The sequence below is a fragment of the Phascolarctos cinereus genome, unplaced genomic scaffold, assembly GCF_003287225.1.
Source record: "Phascolarctos cinereus isolate Bilbo 61053 unplaced genomic scaffold, phaCin_HiC Scaffold_8;HRSCAF=390, whole genome shotgun sequence".
NCBI lineage: Eukaryota > Metazoa > Chordata > Mammalia > Diprotodontia > Phascolarctidae > Phascolarctos > Phascolarctos cinereus.
Genome location: NW_027556291.1, coordinates 57632748 through 57646368, shown reverse-complemented (window position 1 = coordinate 57646368; position 13621 = coordinate 57632748). Strand labels below are relative to the sequence as shown.

The window sequence follows — 13621 nt, the reverse complement described above, 5'->3', positions numbered from 1 at the left end:
TGGGGGGGGGGGGGTTGCCGCCCATGCAGAACAAATGAGTCTGGCAGGCAGTAAATCAACATTTGTTGAGCACCTACTATGTGTCAGGCACTAGGCAAGAGCTGGAAATCAGAAAAAAAAGAGATCACCTCATCGAATAAATTGATAAGATAACACAACATACCAAAACTTTCAGGATTCAGACAATGCAATCCTTATGTACAATTTGTCTTTCCACATACACTCATGAATAAAAGAGATAAAAAAGAAAAACACCTGGAAAAGAAATAAATAGGGAAAAAAAACTGTACATAAAGAAAAATTCTGAAAATAAAAGAAGAAATGAATAAATTTGGGCAAAAAAAGAATCAAATAGACAATCAGCTAATTGATTATTTTTTAAAAGACAACCAAATTGCCAGTATTTTTTTAAAATAAAAACAAGGACAAAGATCAGTCAATTAACATTTAACAAGTGCCTACTATGTGCCAGGTACTGCGATAAGTACTGGGGATAGAAAAAAGAGGGAAAAGACAGTCCCTGACCTCAAAGAGTTAAAAATCTAAAGGCAGGGAGACAGTAAGCAAGCAAATATGTACAAAGAAACTACATACAGGATAAATAGGAAATAATTAACAGAGATGGAGTGTCTTGGTGGAACAGTTAGGAGACCAGTGTCACTGGATTGAAGAGTATATGGAAGGGAGTAAGATGTAAGAAGACTGGGAAGGTAGGATCTCGGTTGGGCTTTGAATGCCAAACAGAGGATTTTGTGTTTGATCCTGGAGGCATAGGGAGCCACTGGGGTTGGGGGGGAGGTGAGGAGGAAGAGAGAGACAGAGAGAGAGAGAGACAGAGTGTGTGGGGGAGGCAGGGGTGGTATAGTCAGACCTGTGCTTTAGGATAATCACTTTGGTGGCTGAATGGAGGTTGGATTGGAGTGAGGAGAAACCTAAGGCAGATGAAATAAAGGAAAGTATTAGAAACTCTTTTGCTGGGACAGCTAGGTGGCACAGTGGATAGAGCTCTAGCCTTGGAATCAGAAGGGCCTGTGTTCAAATATGGCCTCAGACACTTGATACTTACCAGCTGTGTGACCCTGGGCAAGTTACTTCACCCCAATTGCCTCAACAAAAAACAAAACTCTTTTGCCCAATTTTATGCAAACAAAACTGATATACTACTGGATATTTACAAAAACATAAACTGAGATTAACAGAACAAAAAGAAATTGAATAAACCATAAATAAACTTGCAAAAGTTGGGGGAGGGAAAGAAGGAACCCAAGGAGCAAATGGATTTACAAGGGAATTCTAGCAAATCTTTAAAGAACAATTAACTTCAGTTTTACATAAATTGTCTCTTAAAATAGGAAAACTCTTGAGAGAAAAATATGATTTTAAATACCAAAAACAAAGGCAAGAAAAGTCAAAGAAAGAATATGATAGACCATATTAATGGTAAATGTTAATTTAAAAATACTGAATGAGTATTCATTAATTAAAATGAATATTAATATGAATGACTATTCATTAAAAATACTGAATGAAATATTGGCAAAGAAGCTACCAAAACATATACAAATATTTAACTGTGGCCAGATTGCATTTATACTAAGAATATTGGTCTGGTTCAATATTAAGAAAAACTACAAATATAATAAGGAAGTCAATAACAGAAGCAAGGCAATTACATAATTATATCAATAGATACTGTGTTTATCTAGATTTTAGGTAAATACTGTTGACCCTATTAATGAAATAGATTCAGACTTTATTCCTATACTTTTTTTTAACACGGTATATTTTCTCAAAAATTTTATCTATCATGGGGAAGCACAAGAGGCCTTTCCAATGAGACTAAGGGTAAAGAAAGGACATTTATTGGTAACACTTATGTAATAGAGTAATAGAAATGCTAGGTGTAGTGATTAGACAAGAGGGGGAAATGAGGGACAAGAAAAAAAATTATCAGTTTTTACAGTTGATGCAGTTGATGTGAAACTTTAAGGAACCCTAGAGTCAACTAAAATAGTAAAAGAAATGAGTAAAATCTTCAGTAAAGTAGCAGGATATAAAACAAACCCATAAAAATAGCCAACCTTTCTGTATATTATTTACAAAACTCAGCAGAGATGGGACAAGCAATTCCATTCAAAACAACCACAGAATTTACAAAAGATCTAGGAGTCTGCCTACAAAGCCATATTTAGAAATTATATTAGTACAACCACAAAACCTGCTCTACAAAAATTAAGGATGGCTTAAATAATTTTAGACAAATCAACTGTTCAAGGATGTGACATGCTAGAGATAAGCTAAAGACTGGAGCTGTGATTTCATTATTATAGGGAAATCTCCAAGGAGGAAACTACTTCTAGATCTGTTACTTCTCTGCAACTTAGACTCTTAGTGACTTGCATAGGGCATTGAGAATTTCAGTGACCTGCTCAGGGTCTCATAGCCAGTGTGTGTCAGAGGAAAGACTTGAACCTGGCTAGGTCTTGTGAGCTGTAAAGCTAGCTCTTTTTTCACTAAGCCACATGGCTTCTCATGAGCCAAGCTCATATAATAAAAATAATATCATTACATAAATTGCAGATTTAACATACCAATCAAACTATCAAAGTCTACTAAAATTCATTGAGAGGAACAAATGATCAAAAATATCTACGGAAATCATGAAAAAAAATGGAAAGGAAATGGGGTAGTCATATCAGCTCTCAAATTATGCTACTAAGCAATAATTATCTAAAGAATTTGGTGCTAGTTTAAAAAATAAAAAAGTTGATCACTATAACAGACTAATTATATAAGATCCAAAAATCACTGAATATAATAGCATTGTATTTGAGAAACTCAAGAACACTAAGTACGAGGATAAGGGCTAGATATCTAACAACATATTTTGGTGCTTGAAAAATTGGAAAACAGCATGGGAGAAATTAAGCTTGGACTAATAGCTCACACTACATAAAACAGTAAGTTTTAAATGGTTGTGTTCCAGGCAGAAAGGTCAGACCATGAAGAAATTAGAAGAGAAATGAAATACCTTTGCCACTACAGCTGGGGAAATAATTTTTTTTTCACCAAACAGGTGATAGGCTTACAGGAGATAGAAACCTTTGATTATATAAAATTGAAAAAAAAAATAATTTTGTACAAACAAGATCAAAGAGGTCAGAATTAAAAGTAAAATAGCAAACTGAAGGTGGGGGAAATCTCTGCAGTTTCTTTGATAAAGGTCTAGTACCCAACATACACAGGAAATTAACACAAATGTATAAGAAAAGGAGCCCTTCCCAATAGATAAATGGTCTAAAGAAATGAACAGGCAGTTCTCAAAAAAATGAAAACTAACAATAACTATATGAAAATATGCCACAAATCACTAATAAAAAATGTACATTAAAACATCTCTGAGTTTTGGTCTCATAACCAGAAGGTTGGCAAAGAGGGCCAAAAAGGAAAAATAACAGTTGTTTATGTGGCTATGGGAAAGACAGTAACCCTTAGTGGAAATGAGAATTGATCCAACCTTTCTGGAAAATAATTTGAAACTATACCCAAAAAATCACTAAACTGTGTATATCCTTTGACCCAGCAATACAACTATTAGGTGAATACTCCAAAGAGAGCAAAGACAAAAGAAAAAGACCCATCTGTACCTTTTGTTATATTAAAGTCCTGGGGGAAAGTGGGTATCCATAATTTGGAGAATGCCTAAATAAATTTTGGGGTAGAAATATAATGGAAGATTATGGTGCTGTAAGAAATGAATTACTGATTCAGAGACTGAAATGAACGGATTCAGAGAAAAGTAAGCAGGACCAGGAGAACAAATTATATAGTACAACATTTGAAAGAAAAATAACTTGGCCTTTTAAAATAACCAATCAATACAATGACTAAACAGAATTCTGGAGACCACTGGGCCCTGTGAGTAGTCAAGCCACCTAAAGGTCAGACCAACACAATCTATCCTTCATAGGCAGTGCACACTGAGGTGACTGGTCATCAGGACCCTCTGGAGAAAGAAGATTGAGAACACTGAGGCTCTGTATATCTGGAGTTGTGAATTTCCTTTGTTCCATGTGTTCCCTACACATATGTCTGACTATTAATGTAGTTTAAATTTGTGCTTACATTTCCTCTGCCCAAATTCTGTGTGTATTTGTGGAAGATCTCACCCATGGTGTTAAGAGAAATGCTTTGAAACTACTCTTCTTGCTATGCCATTCAAATATGCATCTTTGCAGTAGAATTGCATCTACTGACTGATTGTTAAAGGGAAGCACAGTGATTGGGGCCTGAGAGACAGTGTTAGGAAGATAGCTACTACTGAACATCATACAGCCACCACCCTGGGGACCCAAACTGCGTTAAGTTAGGCAAGGTATCTAATGAGTGTCTTGGTGTTACTAGTTCTGCACTATAATTAGAAAACAATGAGCCTTAAGCCGGAGATGCCTTTTCAGGCTCATTATTGACAACTGCCTTCTCCCTTACTCCCCTGCCTTCTATATCTTGACTATAATCTCGATTCTTTTTTTTTTAATCCCCTACCAAGACATAAGGATAGCAAATCCTTCTTAGATTCACCATCTGAAGGACGACACAAAACCTTATATGTGGTGAGGATATCTGGGACCCTGGACTAAACAGAGAAAGTTCAAGAGTCCAGAAAGCAAAGCTTGACGAAGGCTATGGAAGTAGACCTTCCTTTCTCCAGCCCCTCTATAATGTAGGGGATGTTCTTCACAGGGAACTGTGGCCAGTTCCCCACAGAAAGGTAATATGTCAGAGTGGATAGAAAGCTGCCCTTGGAGCTAGGAAGACCTGGTTTCAAGTCCCACTTCTGGAACTTATTGGCTGTGTGACCCTGAGCAAGTCACTTAAGCTCTCAGTAGCCTAGGCAAAATGGATCTGCATTGGTATAAGGAGTTTCTCTTTTGTAGAGGTTCCTCACCACAGTCCTGATGGCCAGTAAAGCTGAGGAGCTGAGGAAGGCCAATGTGGTGTTGCCATGATGGTTCATGTTTGCTGATGATTTTTAAGTTCATTAAGAAAAGAAAATATAAAAGAAGAAATCACAGCTCCTGGGACCATGACAAATTCCTGTTATTTAATCATCACTGTGTCATCACTGTTTCATGGCGAAACATTTTTTCTCCTTTCATTTATTCTCCATCCCATCCCTTGAGTATATGTTCTAACTCTTGGCCATCTTTTCTTCTCTTTTCTCCCTAAACTGCCTCCATTTCTCATAGTACATCTCTCCTCAACCTCTCAACCGAGGACTTCACCTCACACTTGATGAAGTAAATTGAGGCCATCCACCATGAGTTCCATCTTCTTCTACCTCAACCTTCAACTGAAATTCTCCTCTCCAAAATCCCCAAGGATGAACTAAGTCACATTTATAAGAAAAAGAAAATTTTGCTATGGTTATTGATAGCTTGGATACTGATTATTCCCCAATCGCTAAATGGTCAAAGGGGATTAGAATAGACAGTTTTCAGAGGAAAACATCCAAACTATCAATAGCCATACCAAAACATGTTCTATATCACTAATAATTAGAGAAGTAGAAATTAAAACAATCCCAAACATCTAGCAAACAAGCCTAAAACACCTCACTCCTATCAGATTGGATAAGATGACAAAAATGGAAAATGACAAATGACAAAGGGGATGTTGGGAAATCAACTGATAATTGAGGAATGACTGAATGAGTTATGGTAAATATGTCACAGAATACCACAGTGCTATAAGAAAAGATAAAGCAGATGGATTCAGAAAACTCTCTGAAGATTTGTATGAACCGATGCAAAGTGAAGTGTGCAGAACTGGGAAAAGAATCTACACAGCAAGAGCAATGTTGTCAAGATAATCAACTTTGCTTATTTTTAAAAGTTTCCTTTGCTGGATCTTCATCCAAATCTCACCCAATAACCCCTAGTATCCCCCAAGGATCTACACTTGATCCTTTTCTCTTCTTTCTGTACATAATCTCATTTGGTGAATTTTTCAGCTCCCAGGGGTTCAATGATTATCTCTATGCAGATAATTCTCAAATCTATGTATCCAACCCTGAATTCTCTCCTGACCTCCAGTCTTAACTCATAGAATGAAATTCAACAGAGGACTAGTCATCGAGATTGATACCTAAGAAGATAGGTAGGTAGCAATAAAACCCTGTCCATATATGGCCACCCAGAAATAAACAAAATTGGGATAATAGAGTAACCTAATGCAAGGAGGCAAATTTGGCTTCATAACATCAATGTTATTGAAACTTGGAAGGATGCAGTTATTGAGCCAGGAGGGTATTATACCATATTCAATACGAACAGAAAACCTGAGCCATTGAACCAAAAAAAAATTCAGATTAAATATTTACTCCAGACCCTATTAACTTCCCAGACCTCCAGCAAAGAGGGATTATGCACCAGATGTAGAGCACTTATGCTCAAATTCACAGAATAAAGAAGAGGAATCCCAACAAGGCAACATTTGGCTGAATTAACACTGAAAGAGCACAGGAATTCTTAAAGCACTCACTCATCACCCCTCCTTTACCAACCTCCCCTTTTCCACCATGGAATCACCTACTGATGGTTCAATTTGTGCCTGGTATTCCCTTGGGATTCCCTTTCTTCTTGAGAAACTTGCCAACACATTCTTTGCCAACACTTTGGCCCCACTCCAGTCTCCTACCCCTCTTCAACAAGCAATGGACAACTATTTCTAGTAATATATCAGAAGGGGTAGAGTAGATGGAAAATATACTACTTTCTGCCTAGGGTTGGCCCTAGATTGGGGATGCTCAAGGTTGTAGAAACTGCCTAGGAGATCTTCCTCCCACCCTGTAGTAGATGCTGACTCAGCTCATACACAGAAGGAAAGGAGAGCCAAGGAAGGAAAGAGGTGGGGGAATACCTGCTGATTCCAAATCCAAAATGAAATGCCTTTCTACAGCATCGCAGTGAATGAGTATAATTTACAGATCTGTTGGGATAGGGGAGAGGGCACTTTCTGTGTCTCTGACATCACACTTCATAGGCAGATGCCTTTTCTGCCTACATGAAAGGCATATAGATAACCTTCACTGTTTCCTATGTCAGAATCCTTCCAATGGCAAACCATTTCATTTAATGGGAAATGTGGAGTTCAGCAGGTCACCCTGCCCTCAGCCAGGGTACAGGAATGAACATACTGAGCCAGGCCATACATAGGAATCTTTCAGTGCCAGAGGAGGCTGTGGGCTCTCTCTTGTGTTCTTACACCTGTGGGGATGGGCTGCCCTGAGCCATCCCCACTTGCCATCCCAGTCCCTGCTTCAGATCAATGATTTTCATCTCTGGGATGGCCTATCAGAGCTGGTGGCCAGATTATCAACTCTGTGAGGTACTTAAGAAGTATTTCTTGGCTCTTGTGAGTAGGGGTTATTTCATTCTTTGTATTTGTAGCCCCAGTGCCTAGAACATACCAGGCACTTAGTACATTTTTATTGATTGGATTGGAAAACATTCTCTGCTGGTTAACAACCTTTATCCTAAGAATGATCAGCCTTCTGGCCACCAGATGGCAATGCAGCCTCACTCAACAGAAGGCAGTCCAAGCTCTCTGGTGAGAGATTGTAAATTGAGACAAAAATTTCAAAGAATGATCATCCTAAAACAGAGGCCTAAAAAGAATAATAAAGCTAATGACTGCTTTCATCTCTCCAGACGTTTAGATTTACAAAGCTCTTTTTCCCTACAATTCTGTGGAGTAGATCATGCAAGGTTTATTGTGGGTTGAGTGGCAGGGATGAGTACTATCAGTCTAGAGATAGAAGTCCCCGGGGAAGATGGGCCCATCAGAGGGAATGGGATGGACTCTATTTACCTCAAAATGCTTTCCCCTTTGTGAAAGAGAATCTCAACCCCTGTGAAGGTAGAAACCTCTAGAAAAGTAAGAAGAGCTCTCTTGACTATTTATGGGCCCAATCAATAAAACAGGCATTTATTAAGTGCCCACTCTATGCCAGGCACCATACTCAAGCACAAATACTTTGAACTTTGCATTTTCTACCACATGAAATAAGGCCTGTCCCATATTTGCTGTGTTGCTACACTGACTGGGAACTAGAAGTCTTTTATACTTATTTTTATGGAGACCTAGACAGATGCCAAATTCTGATATTCCTTGTGGAAGCCACAGGTTCCCATATGGGGCAACCATAGGGGCAAAAGGCTCCCTAGGAGGAAGAATTATACAGCAGAAAGAACAAATGATGCTTCTGATGCTTGATACCTGTGTGATCTTGGATCAATCACCCATTCTGGGCCTCATTCACCTCACTTGTAAAAGGAGGGGGTTGGCCTCCATGGCCCTGAAGTCCTTCCAGCTCTAGCTCTAAGATCCTCTGCCAAGTCTTGTGAAGTGCAGGCTAAAGGTTGCCCACTGAGGGATGAATTTCTTTCACTACATCCATTAATAAAACAATGTATCCTTGAATTGTACCAATATCTAATATTTCTTATTTGTTTTTTTTTAAGGCAATTGAGGTCAAGTGACTTTCCCGGGTCACACAGCTAGTAAGTGTCAAGTATTTGGTCTGCGATTGGATTTTAACTCAGGTCCTCCTGACTCCAGGGCCGGTGCTCTATCCACTGCGCCACCTAGCTGCCCTTTAACATTTCTTTAAGAGTTTGTATGTACAGACTCTTTGTACAGAAGGGGGAGACTAAAAGCTCCAGGTGCTGCTCCTGACTCTCTGGACAATCACCCAGCAACCTTCTCACCTGAAACATACCTCCACTCTGCAATCCCTTTCTCTGATCAGTTCCTGCCTTAGCTTCCATTTTAAGGAAGGGCCCAAGCCAGCCATTTTCACTCCTTCATTCTTCTCAGGGCTCTGCTTCTGTCTCTGAGGACTTCCTTTTCCACCATGCCCCCATACACCTTCTCCCCGACCCAGTCCCTTCCCCCTTGCCTACACTACAGCTTCTTTTGGTAGGCTGAATTTCCCCATTAGAATGTAAGCTCCTGGAGGGCAGAGACTGTTTTTCTCTTAGCTTCTATTTGTATTCCCAGAGCAATGTGCCTATGAAATAGTAAGAATTTGATAAATCCTTCTTTGTAACTTGACTTGATCTGGAAAGTATAAAATAATACTCAAATTCTCTACTTCCCTAGGGTCTTCTTAGAATTAAATGAATCAGGGGGAAAGTGCTTTGTTTGTTTGTTTTAACTAGGCAATGGGGTTAAGTGACTTACCCAGGGTCACACAGCTAGTAAGGGTTATATGTCTGAGACTGGATTTGAACTCAGGTCTTCCTGACTCCAAGGCTGGTGCTCTGTCCACTGTACCACTTAGCCACCCCTTGAAAAGTGCTTTGTAATCATTAAAGCACTTGTGATTTGCATAGCATGCCATTAACAGTTCAGAGAATATCTTGGGAAAGCTAAGAGTTCAGTCATGGATTTAGGCTGGGGACAGACTTACTGGCACCTGGCTAGGAGATGACCCTTGGATTTTTGACTGGAATCATGATTTGCATGTTTATTACATCTCCTTCCTCATGTCTTGTAGCCACAGCTGATTTACATATCTTCTTAGCCATAGGCTTCTAAAGTTAGCTTCCATATTCATCCATCTCTGCTCCTAGCCCTGGCTTTACCTGTTTCTCTCAGTATATGTAGATTTGTTTATGAAGTATCTGTGTGTGTACACCGTATCTCCTGTTATTTTGTAGCCCCAAGTAATTTATGTCTGTGCCCATCTGGCTGTCCAAAGCAAAGTGGAAAGAAACCCACCTCTGCTCTTGGCTTAGAGATAATAACACAAGCCCTACAAAGAATTGGCATAAGGTTCAGCAACTCAGGATTGAGAGTATCCTTGGAGACAGACCAGTCACCATGACAACTAGTGACCTGCTCAGCCTCTAGTGAGGTTATATTGAAAGGATTGGTCAACAAAGGTGGACCCTGCAGGTACTTTGATCTGGACTTTCCACACTCCAAAGGAGGAGGTGAGACCCATGTCTCACTCCACACTGGTTGAATAAGTGTGCATTTTGCCCCATGGACAAGAATCCTGGGATCCAGTGGTGACTCTCTGGCCAATATGCCTGGGTAGCCTTTCCTTTCTGCATCCATTGCATGATTTAAATCTTTAGTCTGTTACAGGAACTTATTGAGCCAAATCGTCTAGCAGAAGTCAGTTATACTATGGCATGTGGCTAATTTTTACTTTATTTATTCATTTATTACTAAAAATCACTGGAAAAGCCTCATTCCAGGACTAGACAGACTGTATTTGCACCAAACACACTCCTCTGCTGCAGGCTAAATGCCAGGGAGAAGAGGGTGGCATTAATTAGGTATAAAGAATCATAGATCATTGGGAATACATACCTTTATCCTTGGTCTGAGTTCCCCTTCCAGGAGGCTCATGCACTCCACAAAGAGAAGCTGCTATTCCCATCACAAGCTCTGCAAGCTTGGCCAAGTTTCTTTCCAGCTCTGACACTGAGTGTCTGAGGATCCTTAAAGCTCTGTCCATTCACACACTGTCGGCCCTTCAAGTGCTGCCCGTTTATGGTTGAAGGTCCCTCACAGGCCTTACCTGCTTGTTCCAGCACATTTTTCTAAAGCACTGGCCTCAGAATAATTCTGTAAAGTTGTTAGTACAAATACCATTTTCCTATCTTTAAATATGAGCAAACTGGGCCCGAGAGGGAAAGTGATTTGTCTAAGGACATGTGCAAGTGAAGGAGACAGAGAAAGCAGTCAGTCAATTCATGGAACAAGTATTAAAACAAAGTGAAAAGAATTTAAAAACCAGAAGAAAATGTAAGGTACATATTATCAAAAAAGAACCGACCTGGAAATAGAGAAGGAAAGCAAATGGGGACTGGAAAATGAGGTGAAGTCTTGATTCCAAGAAAGATACACTATAAAGTCATCTATTAGAAGATGACTTTAAGGTTTCCTCCCTGGCTGGCTTGAAGAGTTATGCCAGGGGTGGGGAACCTGCAGCCTTGAGGCCACATGAAGCCTTCTAGGTCTTTGGGTGCAGCTTTTGACTGAGTCTAAGTTTTACAGAACAAATCCTTTTATTAAGGGAATTTGTTCTGTGAAGTTTGGATTCAGTCAAAGAGCCGCACTTGAGAACCTATAGGGCCACATGTGGCCTCGAGGCCCCAGGTTCCCCACCCCTGGGTTATGCTATCACTGACAATAATAGAGTTCAGATGAGGCATGTGTTTGAGAGGAAAAATAATGATTTCTCTTGTGAACCTGTGGAGTTTTAGATGCATATAGGATATCCATTTCAAAATGGCAGGCATCCATGTCTCCCTTTTGTAAGGATGTGGGGGAAATAGGTGTCCACATGTACCTTGCCTATGTGAGCAAAGATTGGCATGCTCTTCTCTATGTGTTATGGGAAGAAGGCCTATTTCCAGAAAGTAGGAGCACCGCAAGGGTGGCTCGTCTTGTCCAAGCTCACTTTGAATTTGCCTGAAGGACTTATTTTGGTTATGTTTAGGGGCATAGGAAGAAGGAAGAAGAGGAGGAGGAAGAGGAGGAGGAGGAGCATTTAAAGTATTTCAAGGTTTGCAAAATAAAAACTCACTGGGCCACCAGGGCAGCTACTAAAGAAGGCTTGAATCACTTTTTACCAGGACTGGGAACAGGAGGTTGCCAAAGAGGGCAGAACAGAAACCCTGATGAGAACAGGCCCACACCCTCCTAGTCAGCTTATGTCTATTTCTCCTGAAAACTGGAATCAGTCGAAACCAGTCCCATCACTTTGCCCCCAGAAATGCTGCTGGCTATCAGACCCACCATGGAAACCTGGTGTCATCATCTTAAAAGAAGGGGATGGTAGTAGCCCCAAAACTCCCACCCCCATTCCCACTTCATTTCTTCATTCTGATCAGGTTTCCCTTCTGGAAGTCCCAAGTCTTTCTGTGTCAGAATGGCTCGTCTAAGGCTAAAGGAACATCTACTTCTTGATTACAAGCTGGCTGATCCCCTGGAGTCTATTGGAATCAACAGAATCTCCCAAAATACACTCCTTTTTGTCAGTAAAATCAATATGTTTTCAGCAGTTATCAAATGAACAATAAACATTTATGAAATGCCTACTGTGTGACAGGCACTCTGCTAAGTTCAGAAGATACACAAAGAGGCAAAAGACAATCACTGCCCTCAAGCAGCTCACAATCTAATGGATGAAAGAAAGGAGAGGGAGAGAGAATGAGAATGAGACTGGAAGAGAAAGAAGTCGAGCCAGAGACAAATTCCTATAGAAGCTATCTGCACAATATATGAGAAGACTTATAAACCAGGTCTGGCTACAAGAATTGAGTCAGGAGGAAGAAGAATTATGCCATCCATCATTCCATTCAAGGACTCAGTGATCACCTCTTAACTAGGTGCAGATGAGTCTGTCCATGGTCCTGAAACCTTGCCTGAAATCTTGAATTTTCCAAGAGAACATCTGAATGTTAAGGAATGTTCTTTGGATCACAAGTGCTTTCAGGATTACAATTCTCCTTTCACATAACACATTCAGTCTTCACAAGCCACTGGGAGGATTCTCACCCTAATTCCAAGGTAGATAGCCCTAGTATTATGTTCATTGCCCAGGTGAAGGAATAAAGGCCCAAAGAAGGGAAACATCCTGCCTGAAAAGAATGTTGATTTCAGGATGGCCATGGGGCTAAGGTTAGGTCACACAGCTAGGAGATGCTTAATTCCACACCTGTCTCAGCCCTCACCTTCCTGACCTCCAGAAACCATGCTTTTGGGGACTTAATCCTTGTGGTTTTGGAATCCTTTCCCCCCACCATCACCCCCAGCTGTGCTCCTTGGTGAATAAGCACAAATTCATTCAAACCACTCTATCTAGCCAGCCTCATACCAAGACATACTTCTTCTCTCTACCTGCAAATTGCACTCATTTATTGTGACATAGAGGAAAGGCCTCTAGGTTTGGACTTCAATTAATCAATCAATAAACATTTATTAAACACCTACTATGTTCCAGACATTGTCCTAAGTGTTGAAACTGGGAGGCAGCCAGCATGGCCTCCTGCCCAATTCTTCCCATAGTCCTGCTTTCCTTTTGTGTCCTGCCTGAGTTAGCACCTACAATATTTTATGGTCATTGTCAGCCCAGAGGAGTGAGATTCTAGAGTATAACCTGAGCAGTCTCTGCAATCCTGGGGCTCCTTCACCAAGGGCTGGTTCCAGACAGAAGATAGCATGTTGTGACTTGTGAGTCAGGGCAGCTCCACTGACCAGCAGCGAAGTCTGTGAAAGGGTTCTTGACCAGAGACTGCAAGGCAAATACGAAAGAGACAAGACCCAAGAGTGATGGAAAACGGAGTCATCTTTATTAGAGCACAGCAGGCAGTTTTATATCTTTGACTCATGAGAACATACCCCAATGTGACAGCGGACAAAGCAACAAAGTTTACATATCTTTACCAATAGGCAACACCGAGAATTTTTCTCATACAAATACCAATCAAAGTATCAACAGGCACATCTCTTTGCAACATTATCCTGGCTGTGTCCTTCTCCCGAGCTGTTCCCATGAAAACACCATGTACTTCTTGTTCCCAGAATGTCCCAATAC

The 13621-nt window shown here is 40.4% G+C and overlaps 1 protein-coding gene across 1 annotated transcript in view; it reads left to right on the top strand.

Annotated features, from left to right (window-relative positions):
• Positions 1-13621, top strand: part of LOC110203668 (uncharacterized) — a 203832-nt gene that overhangs the window by 49663 nt on the left and 140548 nt on the right. The gene's annotated exons all lie outside the window — the stretch shown is intronic.